Source organism: Sus scrofa, chromosome 15, assembly GCF_000003025.6.
Source record: "Sus scrofa isolate TJ Tabasco breed Duroc chromosome 15, Sscrofa11.1, whole genome shotgun sequence".
NCBI classification, from domain to species: Eukaryota; Metazoa; Chordata; class Mammalia; order Artiodactyla; family Suidae; genus Sus; species Sus scrofa.
Genome location: NC_010457.5, coordinates 71,450,141 through 71,477,616, shown reverse-complemented (window position 1 = coordinate 71,477,616; position 27,476 = coordinate 71,450,141). Strand labels below are relative to the sequence as shown.

Below are 27,476 nucleotides of genomic sequence, written 5' to 3'. Positions count from 1 at the left end.
TTACAATCATTAGAGAAGCCTCTACCTGGTAAGATGTAGAGATAGTGAGCACACAATGTGTGTATTGTAAACCTTTATTCCTCTTTCCTCTGAAAAAGAAAATAACCAACCAATCAAATGTGTTCTTTCACTGGGCTTTATTGTTGGCAGTGTTTCTGACTGAAAAGAGCTTATCTTTGAGACTCTAAGACAGTTCCCTCACATGTAAGAAGACTAGTTTTTTATTTTGGACCTTCGCTGACCACTGCTCAGGTTTCATCCCTTTTTCAGGAAGCTGCAATAGCAGAAGACAGGCCAAGAACCTCTTACTAGGTGGTCACATTTTTGCACATCTGTACACTATCAATAACCCCTTTTCATTAAAAATGTATGTAAGATGAGGACAGCTTATCAATTGTTTGTTGATGATATGTCTTGAAGTGATTTGGTTGAATGGGTTATATATTTCCTTCCTAAATTCTTGATGAGGTTAGTTCATTTGACAGCCTAAATTCTCTTGGGTGTGGAGTGTGAGGTGACATCTGCATGAGGTGGAATTTCTCATCAAGCTTGCTGGTGCCATATTCATGTCATGCCGGTTTCATTTCCATGTGCGTACTCATTAAAAATTGTCAGTGGCATTTCTAAAGAAAGGCAGATTATTACTTTGATCATAAAGTGAATGGCTACATTTTTTTCTCACTAAGGTATCCCAACCAGGTTACCATCACTATGGAAAACTGGTGAGAACCCTCAAGGCATGAAAAAAAAAAAGGGATGGTCATGAAAAAGGGTAATACACTGTGGTGTGTTTTCAAAAAAATTACAAACATTTTTATTGAAACTGGCCATTATTTGAATGGCATGAACACTTGCCATACATTACTATTTTGTGATTTCAGAGAAATAGGTATTCTTAAAGATTGATCAAGCATCAGAGTTCCCTTCATGGCACTGCAGAAATGAATCTGACTAGGAAACATGAGGTTGCAGGTTCAATCCCTGGCTTTGCTCAGTGGGTTAAGGATCCGGTGTTGCCGTGAGCTGTGCTGTAGGTCACAGATGCGGCTCAGATCTGGTGTTGCTGTGACTGTGGTATAGACCAGTAGCTCCAATTCGACCCGTAGCTTGGGAACCTCCATTTGCCATGGGTGCAGCCCTAAAAGGACAAAAGGACACACACACACACACAAAAAAAAATTTGTCAAGCATTGTTGAGTTTCCTGGTGGAACTTGTATGTTTTATGAAAACAACAGCATCTTGTTCTTTTCACCAACCTATTCTGAGTAGAGAAAGTGTTCATAACATTAAAAAACTCAGTTTTAAGTGGAGTGTAATCTATAAAGATACTGAATTGCTATGTTGTACACATGAAACTAATGTAGTATAAATCAACTCTGACTTAAAAAAAATCAATGGGAAAAACTTGCTGTTTCTTTTTACCCCTTTCTGAAATAACCAAACAAAAAATATTTAAAAATCTTTGATCTTTTAGAGTCAAGGACACACTTTAAATGAGGGTCAGTAGAAACCTGGCCTCAAGATTACTAACAGTAGACACATACCCAAGTTTTTGAACAATTGTTTCCTTCTCTACTTAAGATTTACTTTGTGTTTGACAACTTGGCATCTTTCATGATGTCCCTGAGCCTTTACTGCATTTTTCCAGTTTTCAGTTTGATTAAAAAATTCACTTTTGGAGTTCCCATTTTGTCTCAGTGGTAACAAATCCGACTAGTATCCATAAAGATATCAGTTCGATCCCTGGCGGCCTCGCTCAGTGGGTTAAGGATCAGGCATTGCTGTGAGCTATGGTGTAGGTCACAGACACAGTTCAGATCCTGTGTTGTATAGACCGGCAGCTGCAGCTTGGACTCAGTCCCTAGCCTGGGAGCTTCCATATGTTGTGGGTGTGGCTGAAAAAGACATTAAAAAAATCTTGGTAGTTCCCAGTTTAATAAGGTATAATATTTTTATTATTTTAAATTTGTATTTCTTAGATCATTCATGATGTTAGAGGAATTCTTAAAATGTTTTTTTCTCTTAAAAATGTATTTCATAACCTTTATCTCATTTGTTTCTATGTTCCTCATATTGAAAGATTTTGTGAAAGCTTTTCTATGTATTTTGCTCTTTTTTATTTTATTTATTTATTTTTACATTTTTTTATTACTCAAATGAATTTATCACATCTGTAGTTGTATAATGATCATAACAATCCAATTTCACAGGGTTTCCATCCCATAACCCAAACACATCCTCCCACCCCCCAAACTGTCTCCTCTGGAGACCATAAATTTTTCAGTGTCTGTGAGTCAGCATCTGTTCTGCAAAGTTCAGTCTGTCCTTTTTTCAGATTCTACATGTCAGTGAAAGCATTTGATGTTGGTGTCTCATTGTGTGGCTGACTTCACTTAGCATGATAATTTCTAGGTCCATCCATGTTGTTAAAAATGCTGGTATTTCATTCCTTTTAATGGCTGAGTAATATTCCATTGTGTATATGTACCACATCTTCTTGATCCACTCCTCTGTCAATGGACATTTAGGTTGTTTCCATGTCTTGGCTATTGAAAATGGTGCTGCAATGAACACCGGAGTACATGTGTCTTTGCGAGTCATGGTTTTCTCTGGGGAGATGCCCAGGAATAGGATTGCTGGATCAAATGGTAATTCTATGTTTAGTTTTCTGAGGCATCTCCATATTGTTTTCCACAGTGGTTGCACCAATTTACAATCCCACCAACAGTGTACTAGTGTTCCTTTTTCTCCATACCCTCTCCAGCACTTACTGTTTGTAGACTTTTTGATGATGGCCATTCTGGCTGGTGTAAGGTGATACCTCATCGTGGTTTTGATTTGCATTTCTCTAATAATGAGTGTTGTTGAACATCTTTTCATGTGTTTTTTGGCCATCTGCATGTCTTCTTTGGAAAACTGTCTGTTTAGATCTGCCCATTTTTGGATGGGGTTGTTTGTTTTTTGGTATGGAGCTGCAGAAGCTGTTTATAAATTTTGGAAATTAATCCCTTGTCAGTTGATTCACTTGCAAAGATTTTTCTCCTACTCTGTGGGTTGTCTTTTCGTTTTGTTTAGGGTTTCCTTTGCTGTGCAGAAACTTTTAAGTTTGATTAGGTCCCATTTGTTTATTTTTGTTTTTATTGTCAGTGCTCTAAGAGGTGGATTTGAGAAGATGTTGCTGTCGTTTATGTCAGAGAGTGTTTGGCCTATGTTTTCCCGGAAGAGTTTTATAATGTCTGGTCTTATATCTAGGTCTTTAATCCATTTTACGTTTTCATGTATGTGTTAGGGAGTGCTCTAATTTCATTCTTTCCCATGTGGTTGTCCAGTATTTTTGCTCTTGATATGGAAAACATATTGACTTTTTATGTTTTACGTTCTATTTCCTCAGTTTTATCATTTATTATGCAGCTATATGGAAGCATTTTTAGCATTCTATTATTATTTGAGAGGCAATTCCATGTGTTTTCCTTTCTTGCTCAGAAATACATGTGCTTGCTTAGAAATGCAATGTAAGTCTTTAAAATATTCCCTTATCTTAAATTTATAATCGATTTTTTAAAATAACATAAAGTTTGTTCTTTTGTATATGAAGATAGGCTCTCAATTTTAAAAGTAATTGCTTCGATGTTATCTATTGAACAATTGATCTTTTCCCACTGATGTGAAATGGCACCTTTACATTAAATTTATTTTTCTTTTCTTTTTTTTTTTTTTTTTTTACAGCCACGCCTGTAGCATATGGAGGTTCCCTGGCTAGGGGGCAATTGGGAGCTGCAGCTGTAGTCTATGCCACAGACACAGCAACACTGGATCTGAGCCACATCTGTGACCTACGCTGCAGCTTATGGTAACACTGGATCCTTAACCCACTGAGCAAGGTCAGGGATAGAACTCATCCTCACAGAGACAGCATCAGGTTCTTAACTCACTGAACCACAACAGGAACTCCTTAATTTATTTTTATTTCTATGTTTGTTAATGGGCTTTCTATTCAGCTCTGTTGATTTTTCTGCTTTTCTATCAATCCAAAATATTTTACTTTAATACATTGTGTCTGTTAATATATATTAATGATCTGGTAGAGAAGTCATGATGGTCAGTTTTCTTTTTAGAAATTCTCCTGGCTGCTCTCAGGCCTGTTTTTCCATTTTGAATTTAGAATTGGGAGTGAGAATTGATTACTTGCATTCAGTTTCCATGCAAATTTTTAGGGAGTCAGTATTGCCACTATATTGAATTTTCTCATTCAGGAACATGTCCTCAGCACTATTTTCTTTTTCTGTTGTCTCACCTTATGTCATACATAGGACAGCAGATTTTACTATTGGGAAGGTAAGCCTTCTTAAGTCCTCTCTGTTAAGAGCAAATCATCCTGAGGGCAATTGAATTAACCAGATATCTACAATTAAGTAACTTACTTTATCATTATGGTATAATGTTGTGGGGCCCCTGGTTCGCAGTGTCACTGTGACTGGGAACTTGATAGAAATGCAGATTTTCAGACCTACTTAATCACAAGGTCTGAGGGTGGAGTCCTGTTTGAATAAGCCCTCCAGGTGATTCTAGCCAAAGGAAATGTTGAGAGCTGTAGACATAGTTTTGGAATCCTACAGTTGACTTTGAACACAGGTTTGAACTGAGTCCACTTATATGTGGATATTTTTCACTAAATTCATTCTGTAGTCATACATGATACCTGGTTGGTTGAATCTACAATGTGGAACCAAGGATACAGAGAGCTGGCTGTAAGGTATACTTGGATTTCAAACTTTGTGGAGGGTTGGTGCATCTATCCCCATATTGTTCAAGGGTCAGCTGTAGTATATAAATTCCTACATTAGCCCTTTACTTCAGTGAAATTTCAGGGTAAGTTATTTGTATATTTAAGTCTACACATCCTTATCTGTAATATGGGTTGTTAGAATTATATGTATCCATAAGAAAAGGGTATAGATACTGAGTAGCTATTATTGTTACCAGATTGCTTTCTAGTGCACAGTATGAGTATTAGATAGTACTGGTGCTGTCGAGGGGAATGGAGGGAAAGTTCTGGAAAGCAAGGGGTGTTGATGGGTTCTAGATAATGGGTGATGCCTAGAAGGGCATAAAAATTCCTGGTGTGAGACAGTGAGGATAAACAGTTTTAGTCTTGTTCAGGGTTGGTACCTATTAAGTGGGCAGACACAATAAATAGCCTACTATTATTGAAGTCCCTGAATTCCATCTTAATGAAAAGGCTAAATTAATGCAAGGCTAAATTATTGCAGCTTCACTGCAATAATTGAGTTATTGGATTCATTGTATTCAATATATTTGAAGTTACATCAAATGCAATAAAAAACTTCTGTCATATTGCTCTAGTTTTAAAAAACCAAATTTCTAAGAAGTTGATGGGGGATAACTAGCATATGCAAGTGAAATAAGGATTAATATCTTCATTCAAATGGTAAAGATTAATTACAAAAGTAAAGAAATACATAATGCCTTATCCAGTTACTGGGAAAAATTGGAAGAATGTTAATTTACTCAACATATAGATGAATTACTTTGTCAGAAACTGGGCTAGTAGTAAGCATAAAATAATAATTAAGATTTAGATCTAGCTTACAAGTGGTTCATAATTGGGTGGTATAAATAGCCAATTGACGTGATATTATTGGTTGTAAGCCTAGGAATAAAGGCACACAGGGATAGCTGGGAGGGCCCTAAAAGTTTCCTGGAAGAGAGAACTCTGGAGCTGATCTTGAAAGACAAGTAAATCCTTCTCCAGGAGAGGTATGTAGAAAAGAACTCACCTAGTGATTAGCTCTGGTGGATAGCACTAGAGTTTTTATGGTGGAGGTGACTTAAAGGATGAATGGGAGTTGCCAAGCCAGGAAAGGAAGATGGATATGTAAATGGAGGTGAACATACACCAAAATGCCCTGAATATTGGAGAATGCGGAGTAGTCCAATGCGAGCAGAGGTGAGGCTACTAGTGAAGCTGGGCCCAGTTTTGCAAGTTCTCCTAAGGTATGGTGGACTGAAAGACTTTTTGTTTTTAATACTTATCTTATTTTTAGATAAAGGCATTTTATCTCAGTGGGTGTTAGGTCTTTTTTTTTTTTTTTTAACCTATGCCATTACAGTAGTATCACATTAGAAATTTAGGTTAGGAGTTCAGAAAAACATTTGTATTATGAGTTCATGTTCATATAACACAATTTTAGTTTGGATCTTATTTGGCCTTTCTCAGTATTAAAGACTTTAAGCTTGTGGGTTCAAATGTTGGTTGGTTTATTCAGGCAAAGCCTCTTCCACCCTTGGTCTAGAATTATCCATGCTACCCAAAGTGCCACTGTTAAGTGTGCTGACAACATCCATCTACTCAAGCCTTCCCCGGTGAGCCTGCAGATGTTTCTTATGCCTCACTGGAGTCCTGCCTTGAATGGCAGGCCATTTGGCTGGGCCCTGACTCCCCAGTTAGCTAATCTTTTCCTCTTGGATTTCAGTGTCCTTAGTAACTAGTTTTGAGCCTATTATGAATCAAAGAGACCCATCAGGAACCTTGACCATATCCCCAACCTGACTTCTACACATACAAGTAACTTGAGTGATACCTTGGCTATAGCATTTCATACACCAACGGATACCCCTCTATTACAGTATAGATCCTCTTATAACCAGTATTGAACCTATATTTAGCAACTTTTCGGGGTTATTTTGACTTTTGGTCTCACATGCTGGTCAGCCCCTCTCATTCCAGCCCCACTTAGCCTACTTTTAACTTTTATCCTGAGTGGAAGAAATGTATTTATACATTACAAGGATTAGAAATTACTGAATCCTTTGGACTCTTACAATATCATATCCTTTTAATTTTCCATTTTTTGATGTTCTAGTTTAGGCCTGGGCTATTTTGATAGCCCCTTATTGCTCTAAGTTTTTATGTTTTAGGATTTAACATACTCTAGGGATATTTCCAAAGCTTGAGTCTGTTCATTTCAAGCTCCCTTGCTCTCACCAAAAAGGTCTTTGCTGCCTGTATAGTAAAGGTCAGACTGTACTCGGCTTTGGAAATGCATGGATGCCTGGTCTGAACTTTCCTTTCTGGCCTCATCTCCCATCATCTCTCTCCACCCACATTCTTTTCAGATCTGGGAGACAGACTATGGCATCCCAAAGTACTGGGAAGTTTCACCTTCCTTGCTTTTGTCTCATGTTTTTCAGTGTGGAATTCTACTGGCCCAGAGGAATCCACACTTTTTTTTTTTTTTTTAAGGCCCAGTCACAAATACCACCTTCTCCTTGAAGCTTATATAGATCCATGAGCCAGATATATTTCTTTTTCCCTTTTGCTTTCATGGTACTTTAACTCTGTCAGAGCATGTATTACTGTCTGTCTTCTATTTTTGTTTTGTTTATAAGGTTGTTTCTCACTAAGTTGTAAGCTTCCTAAGAGCAAGATTTAATCATCTTTTTATCCACAATAGCACTAGCTCACATTTTTTTGTTCACAGTGGATTTTCAATTATTGCTTTTTCCACCTCAGGATTTTGGTGGTCTAAGAAACTTTACTTTTTGCAAAGAGGGGTGCAGTAGAAGAATTTGTATTTTTCCAATAGCTGCCTATTTCTTCCTGTCCTTTCCCTTTTCTCTTTCTTGTACATGTCAGATACAGGAATCTGGGTGAATGCTTGAGGTGGCAAAATGAATGTTTTGGGAAGAAACACTCCCCCTGGGCCTTTAACTGGTTAAGGTGATTGTAATGTTTTGTTTTTTTTTTTTTGAAAGTTGCTTGAAAAAACATCATAATCCTTATCATCTATTGATATTATTAAAACCAAGGACTGTGGCAGCATTTTCACCTACACTGGCTCACCTAGTCCCTCTCTCCCAACAACCCTGTGGGGTTCTTGTTTTATTGCCTTTTACACAGTACACTCTAAGGCACATATAGTTTTCTTAACTGAGATTAAATAAAGTCTAGAACCAAGTTTTCACATCAGATCTGATTCCAAAGCCTATGTTCTTCATCACTGTGCTGTCCTCCTTTACCTGAGCATTTGAAAAATTTGCACTTCTCACCCCACTTTCCTGCTGTAAAGAATCAAATCAAGATCACTGGGCAATGGAAAAAAATGATTCCAGTGTGTGCCCTTCCCCAAGCTAGTGCTTAAAGTGTCAACAAGGTAGATTAATCTATCAGATTGAATTATAAAGAAGATAAGTTAAAAATATAAATATTAACTCAAAGACATTTATACCAAGTAGAGTCAGTGGACAAACACAAAAAATTGATTTTGTCTCTTCCTTCTTTGCTGTATGATTTAGAGGACTGGTAATTAGATCCTATTGGAGAGTGGTAGAAGATTTCAGAAGATAATGAGAATTTATACATTTTTCTAGAGTTCAAGGTTATTACTTTTAAATGGAGGGAAAAAAACTGAACTGAGATCTTTTTCGCATGTATATCTGCCTGGGTTTTCTTTACATGATGTATTGAAGTTCTTGGTTTTGTTGTTTGTTTGTCCCTTCCTTCCTTCCTTTCTTCCTTCCTTCTTTCCTTCCTTTTTCTTTTATTTTTCCCTTTCTCCTTAACCAAGTAGGACTTCCTATGAAGAATCATTTGTTCTCAGAGAACTTTTGAATCAAGGTATCATTGTGAGAAAAAGAAATCAGCAAAAAGGATAATTTTAATTTTACTGTCCATTCGTATTTATGCATTGAGATAAAAGTGAATGGAGGGAATTCTCCTGTGGTGCAGTGGGTTAAGGATCTGGTGTTTTCACTGCAGCAGCTTCGGTTGCTGTTATGGAATGGGTTTGATCTCTGGCCCGGGAACTTCCACATGCAGTGGGCATGGCCAAAAAAAAGTGAATGGAAAATTATTAGATTTATTTATTCAATGACTGTTGAGCACTGACTGAATTCCATGCTCTCTATTAGAACAGGGAATAGGAAAGACCCAGTGGCTTCCTCTGAAACCTCACAGTTGATGACCCAGCAGAGAGTAAAGATTTATTTTACACATGGCAACAAAAGTAATGTACAAAAATTGACCAACATTGGGGAGTTCCCATCATGGTGCAGTGGTTAACGAATCCGACTAGGAACCATGAGGTTGCGGGTTCGATCCCTGCCCTTGCTCAATGGGTTAAGGATCCGGATCCGGCATTGCCGTGAGTTGTGGTGTAGGTGTGGTGTAGGTCGCAGACGCGGCTTGGATCCCCCATTGCTGTGGCTCTGGCGTAGGCTGGCAGCTACAGCTCCGACTAGACCCCTAGCCTGGGAACCTCCCACATGCCGCGGGAGCAGCCCAAGAAATGGCAAAAAGCCAAAAAGCCAAAAAAAAAAAAAAAAAAAAAAAAATTTGACCAACATTTATTAAGACCTTATTAGATGCTGGGTCTTATGCTAAGTATGTTAAATATATTAGAGTATTTGTCTTTCTAACAACCTTTTGTGAAAGATACTACTATCTTTTTTCTTATTTATCATATGAAAAAACAAAACAGCAAAACCTGGGACACTGAGAGAGAAAGCAACTTCTCTAAAATCATACATATTTGGTACCTTATTGCTGTGATCCTTCCCAAGTGTGTGTGATTTAGTATAAACCATGTGAAAGACTCCCCCACCCCCCCCAAAAAAAAACTTCTTAAAAAATAACATTCCATCTACCTATTCTTTTTTTTTTTTTTTTTTTTTTTTTTTTTTGCTACACCCACAGCATGTGAAAGTTCCTGGGCCAGGGCCAGGGATCAAACCCATACCACAGAAGCAATCTGAGCTGCTGCAGTTATAGCACCTGGCCTTTTACCTGCTGTGCCACAAGGGAACTCCCTTCCTCTGCATATTCTGACTTTGTCATGTGGACTCAAGTCTGAATTGAAGAAATGCCATGTTCTTATGGGGTAATCTTAGGCAAGTTACTTAACTTCTCAGAGCCTCTGTTCCCTTGCTCATAAAATAGAGATTAAAACATATTTCATGTGTGTTAAAGCACACGGTAGTAGGACCCTAAACTCTTAGTTCCCATTCCTTTTTCTCTTTTACTTTTCCATAAAATGACTCAAAACAATCATGAGACTATATAAAAAAGATATTACTAAATTTTTAGCTTGACCACTAACAGTTTTCTTGTAAATAACTTGAGGAGTTCCAGCAGCCCAATAAGTTCAGTTGTGATGTTGGAAATTAAACATTGGACTTGAAAATTGCAGGTCCTGTGTTTAGTGTGCTACTTTGTTGTCCATTTCTTATTTTAGGAGTGGTGGAAAAGCTTTTATTTAATAATTACCTCATGACTTTTTACTACTTGTTGATGTTTGAAAGGGCTACCAACTCTCCAGTCAGGCAAAGAGAAATCATCTACGCCCTCCATGTTCCATTTGGATGGTGAGAGTCAGTTACATGATGGGAATGGTGCTGTTTCTATCGCTTAAGCTAAACTAAACAGCTGTGATTCTCGATAAAATCTCACCTTGGAGTTCCCGTCGTGGCTCAGTGGTTAACAAACCTGATTAATATCCATGAGGATGCAGGGTTCAATTCTTGGCCTTGCTCAGTGAAGGCTCCAGCATTTCCCTGAGCTGTGGTGTAGGTTGCAGACACAGCTTGGATCCCAAGTTGCTATGGCTGTGGCCAGGAGGTACAGCTCCAATTCAACCCCTGGCCTGGGAACCTCCGTATGCCACGGGTGCAGCCCTAAAAAGACAAAAAGACAAACAAAAAAATCTTGCCTCACATTATGATAAGCTTCTTGAGTGCCCAGTTTGACTTTAATAATTTTGAAACATTTGGTTACCCCCATGAGGTCTTTTGAAAGCACATGGTTGTTTATCCAATGGTTAAAGCAAATGCGTGACTACAAAATCTTTGTTGTTGATTAAACAAAGATTCATATGAGAGTGTGGACTTTATTTAGGGTGTTCTGTTTAGCTGTGCTCAAACACTAGATTTAAAGTAGCAAGTGACTGCAGTAAAGATGTGTAATACTGTATTAATTTAATGTTTCCACATATATCAGTCCACTTAATGATATACCTATATGCATCATAACTAGAAGTATGTGTCACTTTTTAAAATATAATTCTGTAAAAGTTGTTTAAAATAGTTTTTTTTTTAATTTGAAAATTTGATTTTTGGTCTTAATATGTACTGAAAGAAGTTTTATTTAAAGAAATCAAATTAAAAATTTTGGTAGGGCATGGAGTTCCCGTCGTGGCGCAGTGGTTAACGAATCCGACTAGGAACCATGAGGTTGCGGGTTCAGTCCCTGCCCTTGCTCAGTGGGTTAACGATCCGGCGTTGCCGTGAGCTGTGGTGTAGGTTGCAGACGCGGCTCGGATCCCGTGTTGCTGTGGCTCTGGTGTAGGCCGGTGGCTACAGCTCCGATTTAACCCCTAGCCTGGGAACCTCCATATGCCGCGGAAGTGGCCCAAGAGATAGCAACAACAACAACAACAACAAACAACAACAACAAAAGACAAAAAGACAAAAAAAAAAAAAAAAATTTGGTAGGACAGATAATCAAGCTCTAATTTATTTGAATTTGTGTAGATGAAACTTATTGGTTTATACCACATATAGAGGGAAAATACAAAAAAGACTTTCTGTCTTGGTACACACCTGGTTACCACTGCATAATAAAACTTAAACAATGAGCTCTTAAAAATAAGGTCCATTCTTATTAAAATTATGAAAATGAATCAGGGCCCTACATCTTTTTTTTTTTTTTTTAACATAAAACCCTGGGGTTCCCATTGTGGCTTAGTGGATTATGAACCTGGCTAGAATCTATGAGGTTGCTGGTTCCATCCCTGGCCTTGCTCAGTGGATTAAAGAATCTGGCGTTGCCTTGAGCTGTGGTGTAGACTGCAGACACAGCTTGGATCCCACATTACTGTGGCTATGGTATAGGCTGGCAGCTGCAGCTCTAGCTCAAGAACTTCCATATGCCATAGTTGTGGCCCTAAAAAGCAAATAAAGAAATAAATCCTGGCTAATAATTATGGCGTGCTTACTATGTAAGCCAGGTATTGCACCAAGAGTTTAACATGCATTTTATTTTTGTAGCAACTTAGAGATGAGTGCTAAGGTGCTTATTTTACAACTGGAGGAATTCAGGCAGAGAAAGGTGAGATCTTGGCAACGTTAGAGACTTAGAAGATGGTGGGAGCAGCAGTGTGAACCTGTTCACATTCACATTCTCTTAACCATTAGTCTACCTAGTCTTATATGATATTACAAAAATGTTCCCTTTTTTACGAAGGTTTTTTTTCCCTTAAATGAAATTTATCGTTAATATTTTATTCCAGAATATAAATAAATAGTAGATGTGAACTAAATAGATTATAAAAGTTTAGGAAAACAGGGGCAATGTTTGCCTAACCTACTTCCTTACATAGATCACAAATGCCTGGCACACAGTAGGGTAGTTAATTCATTTTAAAAATTGAATTAAAGGAGTTCCTGTCATGGTGCAGCAGAAACGAATCCGACTGGGAAACTTGAGGGTGCAGTTTCTATACCTGACCTTTCTGGTTAAGGATCTGGTGTTGTGGTGAGCTGTGGTGTAGGTCACAGAGTTGGCTCAGAGCTGATGTTGCTGTGGCTGTGGTGTAGGCTGGCAGCTGTACCTCTGATAGGTCCCCTAGCCTGGGAATCTCCATATGCTGTGGGTACAGCCCTAAAAAGCAAAATAAAATAAAATAACATTGTAGTATAGAGATATGAAAAAATTTTGTCTGTGAAACAGGCGTTCATGATAAACATATTCAGTATTCTTGACTGACTGATATACATGTCAGAAATTATAACTACCATGAGATACCACCTCACACCAGTCAGAATGGCCATCATTAATAAATCCACAAATAACAAGTGCTGGAGGGGCTGTGGAGAAAAGGGAACCCTCCTGCACTGTTGGTGGAAATGTAAACTGGTACAGCCACTATGGAGAACAGTTTGGACATACCTTAGAAATCTATACGTAGAACTTCCATATGACCCCACAATCCCACTCTTGGGCATCTATCCGGACAAAACTCTCCTTAAAAGAGACACATGCACCCGCATGTTCATTGCAGCACTATTCACAATAGCCAGGACATGGAAACAACCCAAATATCCATCGACAGATGATTGGATTCGGAAGATGTGGTATATGTACACAATGGAATACTACTCAGCCATAAAAAAGAATGACATAATGCCATTTGCAGCAACATGGCTGGAACTAGAGAATCTCATGCTGAGTGAAATGAGCCAGAAAGACAAAGACAAATACCATATGATAACACTTATAACTGGAATCTAATATCCTGCACAAATGAATATCTCCTCAGAAAAGAAAATCATGGACTTGGAGAAAAGACCTGTGGCTGCCTGATGGGAGGGGGATGGAGTGGGAGGGATCGGGAGCTTGGGCTTATCAGACACAACTTAGAATAGATTTACAAGGAGATCCTGCTGAGTAGCATTGAGAACTGTGTCTAGATACTCATGTTGCAACAGAACAAAGGGTGGGGGAAAAAAATGTAATGTATACATGTAAGGATAACTTGATCCCCTTGCTGTACAGTGGGAAAAAAAATAAATAAAAAAATTATAATGGTTTTATTCTCTTTTATTTGTGTTGCTACATGTTGGTGAAAATAAGTCCCAAAATACAGTTAGGTAGTTGTGCTGTCTGATAAAATGCTACCACAGAGGATTATAAATTTAGATTCACAGTTGTAGGTAGATTTCTAGAGTTTGACCTGGAGAATATAAGCAAAAACTTTTTTTTCCCTCAACTTTTACAAACTTTTGTTCAGATTCTTGATTTATTCTTAGCTTTAACTTGCTGACAGAAATTTAGACTGACTTTTTGGATGTGCCATATTTTTTAAACTTCTTGTTGATTTTCATCCTTTTATCTGTTTTTCAGATAAGAAATTTTTAAAATGTAACTTTGATTTTTTTTCTAGAATATCTCTTCAGAATTTCTTTTAAAAGTAGTTATGAAATTGAGAGAGAAACTAGTGCACATATTTGCATTTGGGTATGGAAAATCTTAACTAATATAGAACACTGGTCACACATGATAGATTTTAGCCCTCTAATAGACAATCTTTAAATGTATTACCTTTCATTGAATCTAAAATGCCATCAAATTTTAGATTCGTCATTACTTTATGTACCACTAAAAGAAAAAACACTGCCAGTTAAACTTGTACACAGTTCCTAATTTTTTTTTATTAAGGTACAATTTATATATGGTAAAAGTTACGTAGTTTAATATTTAGTTATGCAAGTCTTGACAAACAAATGCAGTCATAACACCATCCCAACCACCATCAAAACTGAGATATAGAAAAATTCCATACACAATCTATTACTACTTAGTTTTTATATTATATTTAAAGAAGCTTAAATGGATTTTAAATAAAGTTGACACATTGTCATTATATTATTTTTGTGCAGTCATAAAAAGGAACATGTAAACAAAATAATTTTTTTTCTTAAACTTCTTCATATTCTGTGTCTGATTCTCCTTTTGAACGCAGAGTTGTCAGTGACTGTTATTTCACTGTCTTGTCCTCTGCAGTCAAGACTGTGAAAGACAGTATAGCATTTCTGGGAATATGTTCTACTATTGCTCCTAGAATTTTCTTTCAAGTTGATTATATCCATTAGTTAAGTTTGGGCTACTATTTTCTTATTTGACTAACTCTAGGTTTTATGTTTCCCTCAGACGAGTCACTGGAAGTTAAGCATCTTCTGTTCAAAGTCAGTAGGGACTTTCTCACACATCGAGGCTGTGTCAGTCTTGCTTGGATGCTTTGAGTCACTGGTCTCATCAGCTGTGTGTTGCTTTCAAATATCTTCATCTACTCTAGGGCATTTGGTAGTTTCTTTGCCTCTTGTTGTTTTGCTTGGTTGGCAGTACCAAATGTGTAGCTGCAACAGTGCACTTAATTCTCTGGGGTTGATGACAACACTGGACCACATGTGGACATGCCTGCCTGGCATCGTGGCTGTCACCAGGCCAATAGCGCGTGTAAGGTGTCATTGAGTATAATACACAACTAGATTGCACACTTGTTAAAAAGTGAGGAAAATGTGGATTAGAATTGACAAAACGTGGTTTTATGTCCACCACTGCACAGTTTTATGCACGAGGAAATCGAGGTATGCAATTGAGGTCATAGAGCTCTTTGGGAGAAAGGCCTGGAGCCAGACCTTGGATTTCTGTCTGCTAGTTTGAAGTTCTTTTCATAATACTCCTGGGAGAGATGTTTAGATCTGACAGGAAGTTGGTGTGGTAGCAAATGTATTGGCTTGGTGGTCAGATAGGTGGGTTGTTTGCATTTCCATTCTGTGCTTACAGACCTGTGATTCTGGAGGTTATTCGCATTCCCTGTCTTATTTTTTTGTCATCAGAGAAATGGAATAATGATGATAGCTGGCTTTGGAGAATTGTTAAAATTAATGAACACTTGCATAAAAAATTGACGTATTACTTCTATTTTTTTTTTTTTTAGTATTGAAAGAATATTATTCTTTTCTCTATACTTTCTTCCTTTGTATAAAATTAAATCTATGGTCCCAAAATGTATGGTTTATAACTCTTGAGACTTTTAAGTTTCTTTGTCATCATCTAAAATGCTGTAGTTTCTGCATGTAAATGCTGTAATAGTGACAGAAAAGTCCATGAGTTTGACCATTCACATGAAATATACACTTGGTAGTTCCTTCTTCAAGTCATAGCAGCTACTTGATTCACTAAGTAAGACACATTAAAATTTTCACCACTCAGAAATCATTTAGTATTTTTTATATCATTTTACCATCCTTTTTAAAGACAGAAATCATTACAGGTAAGTCCCCTTTAACCACCAGTCCTGTTCTAGTTACCCTGAAGAAATGCTTTTCATATATTTCTTTATTTTTCTTTATATTTCTTTTTAGACAACTTTTGTTTAGGATAGTTTTATTCTTTAAAGATCCCACTGTGAACTACATTTCTGACATCTGAATTCCATTTAGGGAACTGAATAAAATTCAACAGTAAGAATTTTGAGCTTTGGTGATTTTGGAGAATTATTAATTTTCAAAATCTATTCTTGGCATACATAGGTAACAGTAAACAATTAACTTCAGTGTTACCATAGGAAAAAAAAATCAAATATTTTGATGTTAGGGTATTTTCTTTAACTTTTAACATTTTAGATCCTGTATTTTTGACAGTCATAAACTCTTCTATACTGCTACAATAGTAATTAAAATTTTAATATCTACCTTATATTCTGTTGTGTTGCTGTGTCATTTAACTTATATGGTACCTGACTCATTATATAGTTACTTTTAGATTATACGACTTGAATTTTTAGAAATCAAGCTTTAAAAAATTTTTTTCCTGATGGAAATATGCTATATGACATACTTATATCTTGGGAATATAATTTCTCCCCATCCCAACTTCAGTTTTCAAATCTGTTTTAAAAATATTGAATATATCCCAAATATCAGAAAAGGAAAATATTCATTAGACAGACATCCAAAAATATGTTTATTTTATTAGAGGTATAGATAATGAAAATCTTATGATATGGATTTACATTGAGATCTATAAAAATGAGTAATTCATTTTTTCCTTATCCAGCTATTTTTTCTTTCATTCATATGAGACTATATCTAGTGATATGAATTTGATATTTTACTTTTGCTGAGATAAGTAAAATTTGCTGAGCATCTCAAAGTAGAATGAGATGATATGTAACGAATTGTTTGGGATTTATTTTAAAGAGAACTTTTTTGGTTAACATGATTTTCTAGAGCATTTAAGTGAATGTTACTAGAATTTTGACTCTTTGGATACAAAATGTAAATATATTTATAGCATGAAATTTTGAACTGAAGTATAGGTAAAGATACCTATATTAGATTATATATCATGATCAGAACAACTTACAGTACTAGAAAGATACTGACTCTAGGTGTTTAAAAAATAACAACTGATTTTGTGGTGTATTTAATGAAAATGATTATTATAGTCTTTAATCCGATGAGTTAGATACTTCAAAAAATTTTGTATATCATTGAAGGTCAATTATATAACAAATAATATGCTATGTCCTCTCTGTGTAAAGTTGATAATAAGTGACAGATCTCTGAATGAAAGGGTTGCAGGTTTGTTTTATCACTATTTATGTTATTTAAAGCCCCAAATCTGAAATTTACTAACTGATAAAGTCCTTAGTAACTGGTAACTTAGAGGTTAAATGTTGTTGTTTGTTAATACTCTGAGATTTGGCTATTAACTTTCCAAGGAACAATTTTATAGTTTTGAAGTATTTTACCTTTCCTTTGGGCAACTAATCCTGTAGAATTTTAGACCACAAAATTATTTTTAATATTAAAACTTCTGATCTTATAGATGAAGAATAGAGATGCCCAGATGACCTTCTCAGAAACAAGAATTTGCTGTTTAGAGAAATTTTATTATATAATATAGAAATAATTCATCATTGTATTTTTTATTTAATAGTGAATATTTATTTCCTTTGTACTTAGGTATTCATACCACATGGTTTATATGAATGTTATTAAACATACCTCCTGGAATAGTAAAATATATAAGCTGTATATATCTTTCAACTTTGTAGTTTCTATAGAAATATGGGAATAGGTTACTTAAGGTTAATTCTTTTCTCAAAATTTTGAGTGTAAATTTTATTCATATCCAATTAAAATGATGGAATTTATTTGCAAAGTCAACAAAATACTATTTTAGACAAGATGGGAATATAAACTACTTAATATATTGTTCTTTGAGGATGACATAGTCTGATGATTAAAGAATTATGTAAGTGTGGTATAATAATGTTCTCTAATGTAGGTACATTGAGACTATTTAGTGAATGTTGTAGAAAATGCCACATTGTTTAGATATAAAAAGGAACATTGTTCTTTCTTTATAAGGCTGTGTGAGTGGAGCAACAAACCAGCTATTTCTAGTTGAAATGACTTCACTTTACTTAGTGATGATCTCTTTCAAAAGGCAGTGACACAGAAGACACTATACTTTTCAAAGACTGTGGACTTCTGTGCTCTGTACTTAACACAAATTTTAAAAGATAGTGTGTAGTATTTTATTTTTTAATGTACTTAAGTACTTTTAAAATCCTTAATAATAAGATACATAAGTACTTTAAAGTATTTTACAAATCTCTAAATACTGGTTGAACTTACACTGAACCTTGGAGAACTAAACTGAGAACAGGTAAGTAAGTAAATAATATAAGGTCAGAGTAGCTAAAGTGTATGTCACAAAGGTCAAGCATTTTTCTCAAAGGGCACTGACAGATTCCTTTCTCAAACCTTATCAGATTTTATTTAGCATCTATTCCTAACAGATGGTACTATTTGATTTCAAAACCAAAGGGAGATGCTAGAAATGGTGTGTAAAATAGTGGAGCTAAACTACTATAAGTATGACACACTAATAGCAAGTAGTGATGGCAGAAAGAAAGAGGCAGAGGAGTTCTTGTTGTGGCCCAGTGGAAACGAATCTGACTAGCATCCCTGAGGACACAGGTTCAATTCCTGGCCCTGCTCAGTGGGTTAGGGTTGGTGATGCTGTGAGCTGTGGTGTAGCCCAGCAGCTACAGCTCCAATTCGACCCCTAGCCTGAGAACCTCCATATGCTGTAGGTGTGGCCCTAAAAAAACCAAAAAAGAAAAGAAAAGAAAAAGAGGCAGAAGAACTATTAGAACTAGATTCAAGGACTCTGCAGACCTTATCATGGGAGCCCATGCATATTGATAATCCCCTAAATATTATGTAATCCAGCAAGGACAGAGCACTGAAAATAATACTTACCAAGTTAAAAGAGACCATAAGGCATCAAACTAAGATAAAAATATGCTTTTTATGTTTAAGAAGGTTGTAAAACTAATTATAGACTGGGCCAGAAAGAAAACGTAGTTTTATTTCCATAAGTGTGAGTTGGACAGTGACATTCTTTGACCCAAAGATATTATTTAAAATAAAGTTCAGACAAAAACTGCTTAACTACATGGAAATAATAAACGAATTCTCCTAAGCTCTTAGGGTAACAAAGATGAAATCAAAATAACAATTATAGACTAATAATAAAACAGTGCTAATAGAATAATAAGCTATATTCAGAATAAAATGCATAAGGATATATACTGTATTTTCATTATTAAACTGGAGAATGAGAGATCATGACATAAGAACTTCAACTCATGATACTAAGACAAAGCAGAAGGAGAAGTAAATAATACATTAATAAGCAGGAATTAATGATTTAACAAACACAAAATTGAAAAACTATTAAGTTTTTGTTGGGGTGGGCAACACAGCTCTCCTGCAAATTCAGTGAAAAGGGAACAAATATGTTATAATAGATTCCAAGAGTTTTTAAGTTATAAGAATAATAGATACAGTAGTAGTTTAGAAATTCTAGATCAAATGAATGATTTTCTACATAATATGTAAACTAAAAGTTAAATCAAGAATTAGAGCTGTTGAATCAAAGTATTATAGAAAAAAATATGAAAAATGTTATCAGAGGACTATCCTTCAAAAGACTCTGGGATTAGTCATGGAGGCAAGTTTATAATAAGATCACTAAGGCTTTAGGTAGTGAAATTTTTTCCTTATATTTAAGGAAATACTTATGTCATTAAACCTATATTGTAGGAAAAGCTGCATGGTTAATGACTGGAAAGTAAATATAGGATTTGAAGGGGTAGGTTATTATCTGGGTTCTACAAACAGGAATGGACAAATGGACAAAGAGCTGGATGTTTCATTTTCTTTGCCAAACCCCTTTTCCCTTACCTTGATCTTTTCAGGAAAGCACTCTCTTGTGTATAAAAGTGGGACCTTACTCAAGACTGTTTTCGAGTTTGGTTCTTCTTGGAGCTCTTGGCACAAACTTGCAGCAGTAGGAGCTGCTGCCTTTTTTTTTTTTTTTTTTTAGTGGCTGCACCCATGGCATATGGAAGTTCCTGGGCCAGAGATCGGACCTGAGCTGCAGCTGGGACCAGTGCCACAGCTGTGGCAATGCCGGATCATTTACCTCCTGCTCTGGGCCAGGAATTGAGTCTGTGCCTTCACAAGGACTTCAGCCACTGCAGTAGGATTCTTCAGTGTTTGTTTACTTTATGTTCACACCTGTAGCATTCAGAAGTTCCCAGGCTAGGGGTCAAATAGGGGCTGCAGCTCTTGCTTACACCACAGTCACTGGATTAGAGCTCCATCTATGATCTATACCGCATCTTGCAGCAATGCTGGATCCTTAACCCACTGAGCCAGGCCGGGAATCAAGCCTGCATCCTCTCGGAGACAACACTGGTATTTCAAAGAATGAAACCCGCTAGTATTGAAATAAAACTATCTCAGAATTTTACTTTAATTTCTTGCAAATTTCCTATAGCCTACACCCCTGGACATACTCACACCCTAACGTCCTTCATCATGTCATCCAATGGATCTTACTTGAAAAGTAAGTGTGGTCTGATGAATGGTGCAGTGGAAGCTGAGTGTACAACCTCCTCTTGACTTCAGTAACCCCCACCCTCGCTTTTTCCTGCTATGTTGGACCAAATGAACACAGTTTTTCCACAATTAAATCAGTCCCTGGCCTCACATTTATTACTGGCAGGTTGTCCCACGTGTTTGTATTCAGTGCAGAGGTACATGTTTAGTCTGTGGGCCTTATGGCGGATTTTCCTTTTTATTCAATGATAGTTTACAGAATTAAGAGTGTTTCCCACATGCTAGATAGTCTGCTGAATGTGAGGTCTACAGAAATACAAGTCTTTCATTTTTTTTTTTTAAGATTCTTAACTTTCATTTCCCCACAGATAGGCTTTTCTTTTTTGTTATGAGCATTCATTTGTGAATGTTAATCTCATGTTATTTAGTTGCTAAACTCTGTATTTCCAGGTTCTAAGCCAAAATGAACTTAGTTAAGTGTAACTACAGATAATCAGGACAATACATTATTATGTTCCTTTCATTTTTCCTTCTGAATTCTCAAGAAATAAAACATAGTTCAGTTGACTAGCTGAACTAGTATGTACTATAGTCCAATCTCCCTTCAGCCTCTAGAGCTCATCATTCTGCTAGAAATGTGCTATACACAGAGAATGGAAATTAATGTATATTTCTTGTGCAGTTGCATTCTCTTGTCATGGATATTTTTACTTTAGAGTTGATGCAGGAACAAATCAAAAATTATGTGATAGTCTGGGTATCAATAAAGGCCATTCTATTAAAAATTTTTCCATTAACATAAATAAAATGTGTACTTATTGGGTGTACAATTCTTAGAATTTTGACCCATGCATAGATTCATGAAAACTTTACTACAATCAGAACACAGAGCAATTCCATCCTTCCAGAAAAAACTTCTTTGCAATCAGACCCCATCCCCAACACTGACATCTAGTGACTACTTATCTATTCTCTCTCATCATAGTTAGGCTTTTTAAGAATGTCATAAAAATGAAATCATAACCTATTGATACCATCTTCTTTCACTCAACATATTGCCTTTGAGACTCACTCAATTTTTATGTGTATCAGTAGTTCTCTTTTACTGCTTAGTGTAGTATTGATGTACTACAGTGTGTTTATCTACTCATCCATTGAATGCTATTGGGTTGCTTCCAGTTTTGAGTCACTATGAATAGAGCACTCAACATACAGCTTTTTGTGCAAACACTAGGTTTTCATTTCTCTGCGTCTAGGAAAGTGATTGTTTGGTCATATTGTAAGTGTATGTTTAACTTTGTGAGAAGCTTGCAAACCATTTTCCAGAGTGGCAGTACCATTTTGCATGAGAGTTGTTTCCTCTGCATAATCACCAGCACTTGGAATATCTGTTTTAGCCATTCTGATAGGGTGTGTAGTGATCTCATTTTTTAAAATCTACATTTCCCTTGTGGCACTAGGTGTTGAACTGCTTTTCATGTGCCTTTTGTTGATCTTCTTTAGTGAACTAAGTGCTTTGTTGACTTTTAAAATCGGGTTATTTAGTATTGTTGAATGTTCAGAGTCACTTATGTATTCTGGATAAAAATTCTTTGTCTAATGTGAGTTGCAAATATTTTCTCCCAGACTCCGATTTGTCCTTTCATTCCCTTAATGTGTATTTTATACAGCAAATTTTCTTATTTATTTCAATAGGGTCCAATTTGTCAATTATTTTCTTTTATGGATTGTTCCTTAGTGTCTTATCTAAGAACTTGTTGCCCAGCCCCAGATCATGTTGTCTTTTTTTAAAGCCTCATAGCTTTTCCTTTGTAATTAGATCTGTTATTTGAGTTAATTTTTGTTAAAGGTATAAAGTTGGTTCTTTTTTTAGTATACAGATGTCCATTTATTTGAACATCATTTGTTGAAAAGACTACACTCTGTCTACTGAAATTTAATCTGTGTCAAGAATGAGTTCTTCATAGTTGTGTGATTTTCTTTTTAGATTCTCTGTTGAGTTTCATTAACCTATGTGTCTATCCATTGTCAATACCATACTGTCTTGTTTACTGGAGCTTTATAGTAAGATTGAAATTGAGTAGTGTGTGTTCTCTAGCTTTTTCTCCTCCTTAAAAATCCTTCCTATTTTCATTCCTTTGCCTCACTATGTATTTTACAATCAGCTTGTCTATCACTAGACAAAAATTCTACTGGAGTTTTAACTGGAATTGTATTAAATGCATGGACCAATTTGGGAAGAATTGACCTTTTTATTTTTCTTTAACTATGTTGAGTCTTCTAGCCAGGAACATTGTATGTCTTTCCATTTAGTTATGTCCTCTTTGATTTCTTTTAACAGTGTTGTGTAGGTTTCAGAATATAGATTCTGTGTATATTTTGTTGACATTATAAACAAGTAGTTCATTTTTGTGTTGTTTAAATTTTTTTTCTTGGCTGTTATGTAAACATACTTTTGAGTTTTTTTGAAAGGGAAATTTAAAATATATTTTTCTTCTTTCTATGCATTAAGAGACCACTTTCCTGCTCTTTGACCCTGAACTACAGGGTTTCTCTTTGTATCTATTTCCTGCTTCTGAGTTTGAGGCTGCCTTGAGTCCTGGCTGGGGTATACTGAAGGACAAAAATGGTTAATTCATCACCAATTCAGGGGCACATTAAATTCTGGTTCTCTTCATTCCACTTGCTCTAATTTACTCTGAGTTCTCAAAGTGTTGTGTCATGCTTTCTGTCCAAGTTTTGTAATTGTATTCCATTTGTGAGATAGAGTGTGCTTACTTCATCTTTTCTACAGCTACAACTAAGAACAATCTTTTTGCAGTGACCGTAACTAAGCCTTTTTAATCATACCCCAAATTTTGTTTATTATTAACAGTTAATCCACCTATGTGTTGGGATCTTATAACATTTCTCCCTTGTCTGCTCCCTGTCAGGAAAATTACATTATAACTCTTTCTTAACTCTGAATATGCAACTCCTATTTATAGTTTTAAAGTATTTATTAAAGGAAAATATAACATTTTTTTGGCTTGAGTAATTGGAGTTGAATGTATGATGTCAGAATGAAATATTTATGACATTTTTCCTTAAAGATGAAAAGTCATGAAAAATTATGTTTGAGTTACTTAAAACTGCTTCTGTGGTAGCTTTGGCACATGTTACGATTGGAGAATTGACATTTTAAAAAAAATCTATATTAGGAAATAAATTGTAGGAAATTTGATGTTACACATTTAAAAAATCTTATACTAATGATGACGGAATGTAGAGGCAGGTATTTTAAAGAGGGAATAAACTTCCTTAATTTGCATAGGAGTCTGAGGTTTTAGTTATTATTTTTATTCACTGCTGATTTATCTCTTTGGAAAGTCTACCGTGAGAGCATTGACAATTTTTGTGTTGAAGTTGGGGTAAATACACTTTCTTTTAAATTTGTTGGCCACTTTTGTGTTTAAAGTTTGTTTCAAGAGAGTTCCTATCATGGCTCAGCAGTAATGAACCCGACTATTATCCATGAGGATGCATGTTCAATCCCTGTCCTTGCTCAGTGGTTAAGGATCCAGCATTGCCCTGAGCTATGGCATAGGTCTCAGACATGGCTTAGATCTGGCATTGCTGTGGCTGTGATGTAGGCTGGCAGCTGAAGCTCTAATTCAACCCCTAGCCTGGGAACTTCCATGTGCCATAGGTGTGGCCCTGAAAAGACAAAAAAAAAGTTTGTTTTAGGTATGCTAAGCACAAGCCAATATAACCATCAATTTCTGACCTCATCTCTGGTAATAACTTATTCTTTCAATGTAAATTTTAATAATTCTATAGCCAAGCATAATCATTTAGGGGTAAAATTAAAGAGTTTCAGTTTCAATCTGGTTTCCCCGGGAACTGAAACTATTCAGTAACATTTGTTATCTGTTATAGCAGTTCTTACTTGGGTGGGGGCAGGGAGGAAACAAAGGAGAGGTCAGTCCTTAGTAGTGGAAGAAAGTACTCACTAGCTTTTTCAAAAGTGGGCAAAGAGCCCTCTATATTCCCTCCTGTTTTTCTTGGAAGCAAAATATACCTTCATTCAAAAGAATATAATCAGAACATCTGGAAAAGACTAGCTGACAAAATATTTGAGTTATACCTCCTTTTGATGAAGGACAGGCATCTGAAGGGAGGATGGTCATGATGAAATGAAAGAGCATAGACTCTGGGATCAGAAAGAGCCCATAGAGGATTTATTTATTTGGGCACATTTGTCTTCAGGTGAGCTTGTGAAGGTATTAGACTAAGAACAATAAAAAGTAATAGGTCAAATGGTGGGAGTCCTCCTTGTGGTTCAGTGGGTTAAGAACCCAACCAGTATCCATGAGGATGCGAATTTGATCCCTGGCCTCGTTCAGTGGGTTAAGGATCTGGCATTGTCCCAAGCTGTGATGTAGGTCACAGATGCAGCTCAGATCTAATATTGCTGTGGCTCTGGTGTAGGCTCCAGCTGCTGGTGTGGCCCTAAAAAGAAAAAAAAAAAGTAATAGGCCAAATGATGATTATATGAGTTTATTGCTGCCTGTGCCTGAGAAAAGTGACCATATTATTCAGTATCTGTAGTCATCTGGGTCTCCTAAAGAGATAGAAACCACACAGGTTAAATGGGAAATTTAATATAAAGATTTATTAACTATGATAAAAAAAGTAACTATAATATAACACTACATAGTTTCCTAGGGCAGAGGGAGAGTGAAGGAAGGACAGACTCACAAAGGGTTCAGTTCACCTTAAAGATGTGGATCAGTCCCCGAGAGCAGAGACGCTTGCTGGCTTAGCCAGGCTAGGGCTGCTCTGGAGCTTCTACGCAAGCGATGGGCCACCCTCCACAGTGTAGGCCTGGAGCAGGTGTAGACCTGCAATGTGAGTGATGGAGGATGGGGGGGCATAGATCCTTCCTAGTACATGGGATGGTGGGAATAGGGCCAGAGGGTGTGGTGATGTGGTTGGTGGAATGTAGATGAGCTTAGAGTGACTTTCTGGGCCACAGGTGATGGTGTACAGGCCTCAAAGGGCCCTTGCTCAGTATAGACACCAGCACAGGCAGGAGCCTTTCAGGGCGTTTGGTCATGGCGGAGGCTCAGAAAAGTTATTTTCAGGAGGAGGCAGCAAGATCACCAGGAATGGTGTTCTATGCCTCTGGCTAGGACAGAGTCTACCAGATGTCTTTACTCATACACCCCTGGAAATTCCAAGAAGCCCCTTCCTCTTCAGCGTCTCAGTGCAAAACCTCAACCTCATGCCTACTCTAAGGAAGGATGCTCAAAGGAATTTCATCATTTTTCCCAGGGCCTGTATTGAAGGATGCATTTGGAGCTAAGAGGCAGTGAATTGGTGCCTCACACAGCATCTCTTGTGAGGGGTTATGCCAGCATACCCAATCTAGAAATTATGTGAAATATAACCTGATACTCATTTTGCCTTGCTTACAATTTCCTATCTTCTAAAGGAATGATGTATCAAACTTATGAGAACTGAAGTCATACCAGTGGTATATGAAAGGCTTGCTGAACTTTGATCATAACATCCCTTAAATCTGCTAGAAGCAATTTAGTTTTGTAACAGCTTGTCTCAAATTAATGATGGTCATCTTGGTGGCAGAGGTCGTTTTAGGCTGCAGTCTAAGAGAAGAAGCTGCAGGCCATGTCTCCCTCTCTGTTACCCTTTATCACTCCTTCTCCCACATTGCCTGGCAGATTTTAGCCAGCAGGGACCCAATGTTAATACCTGCACACGAAAGGACTTTCAGTTTCATTGATGTTTTACCCATGACTGATGACATCAGCAGGATTCCTAGAAGTAATGTCTCATTTTCCTTCTAGCTTTATGAAGAATGTTGACTTTTAGAACCTTTATGGGTGATACTAGATGTGAAAGGATTTCAGTTAATTTTTTTCCATCAGACTGTTTTATTAACTAAGCCCTTTTCCGTTCTTTTTGGAATGCCATAACTCCATCTGTCATTACACACCATGAAATTTTATGAGATTGCTTACCTGGACAGAAACGCAACCTCTTTTTAAGGTTTTAAATTATAAGATTATGTTAATATTACTGTATCAGAAATATCCATTATAGAAAGCTAGAAGATATTAATAAGTGAAAGTAAGCTAAGGTGGCATTCTCTCTTTTTTTTTTTGACATTCTCTTATCTAGGTATTATCTCTATTTACTCTTCATGATCAAAATATGTTTATTCCCACACACATTTGTTTTTACCCAAAAGAAAAGCTATTCATGCTGGTTTATCAACTGCTTTTTTTCTATTAATGCTCTTTATCTTTCCACATCAATATATTTTCATTTTATGTAATACTTAGTCCATTCTCACATTGGCTCATTTGCCTCTACAACATTTATAAGTACTTTGTTCTAATTAGGCTCTAATCTGGGACTCTGCATCCAGTTATATCCTATAACCTTCTCAAGTGATAACAACTGGCTTTTGAAAGTACCAGGCTATTTGTCCTACAAAATACTGCACTTTCTAGATTTTTTCCATTGCTTCCTTGTGGTGGTGTTAGCTTGTTCTTGGATCCCTCTGTATGACAGAGTTAGATCTAGGCAACATGGATTGAGGTTAAATGGTTTTTGACTAGAATATATTGTAGATGTATATTGTATGGCAAGCTGCATTAGGAGGCACAATGTCCAGAAGGACTATCATTCTTGTGGCATATGCTTTAGATCATAATGTCAGTGTTGCTTTCTAAGTCTGCCAAGCTTCTATTTCTTTAATCTGGTATCACTGCATATTGAAGTTCACAATTTTTTCACCCTGATTAAAAAAACCTTATGCATTTCCTTTAAAAGTTTTTTTTTGGTCATCTTGAGTGAAAGTTTGAAATAATTTTTAAGGTTGTCAGTACACTATTTGCTTTTCAGAGCTCTCCTCAAAATTAAGCATGTATTATTTTAAACTTCTTCCTGTAGGATCTTTGATCTC

The 27,476-nt window shown here is 36.4% G+C and overlaps 1 protein-coding gene across 13 annotated transcripts in view; it reads left to right on the top strand.

The window, feature by feature from the left end:
• The window catches only part of COBLL1 (cordon-bleu WH2 repeat protein like 1), a 154,747-nt gene that overhangs the window by 20,879 nt on the left and 106,392 nt on the right, over window positions 1–27,476 (top strand). The window contains exon 1 of one of the 13 annotated variants that reach the window (XM_021075425.1): window positions 3,902–5,779. The exons of the other annotated variants lie outside the window; for them this stretch is intronic. The gene's annotated coding sequence lies outside the window, so the exon portion shown is untranslated. Of the gene's footprint in view, window positions 1–3,901; window positions 5,780–27,476 lie in introns of those variants that run through there. 13 annotated transcript variants of the gene reach the window in all.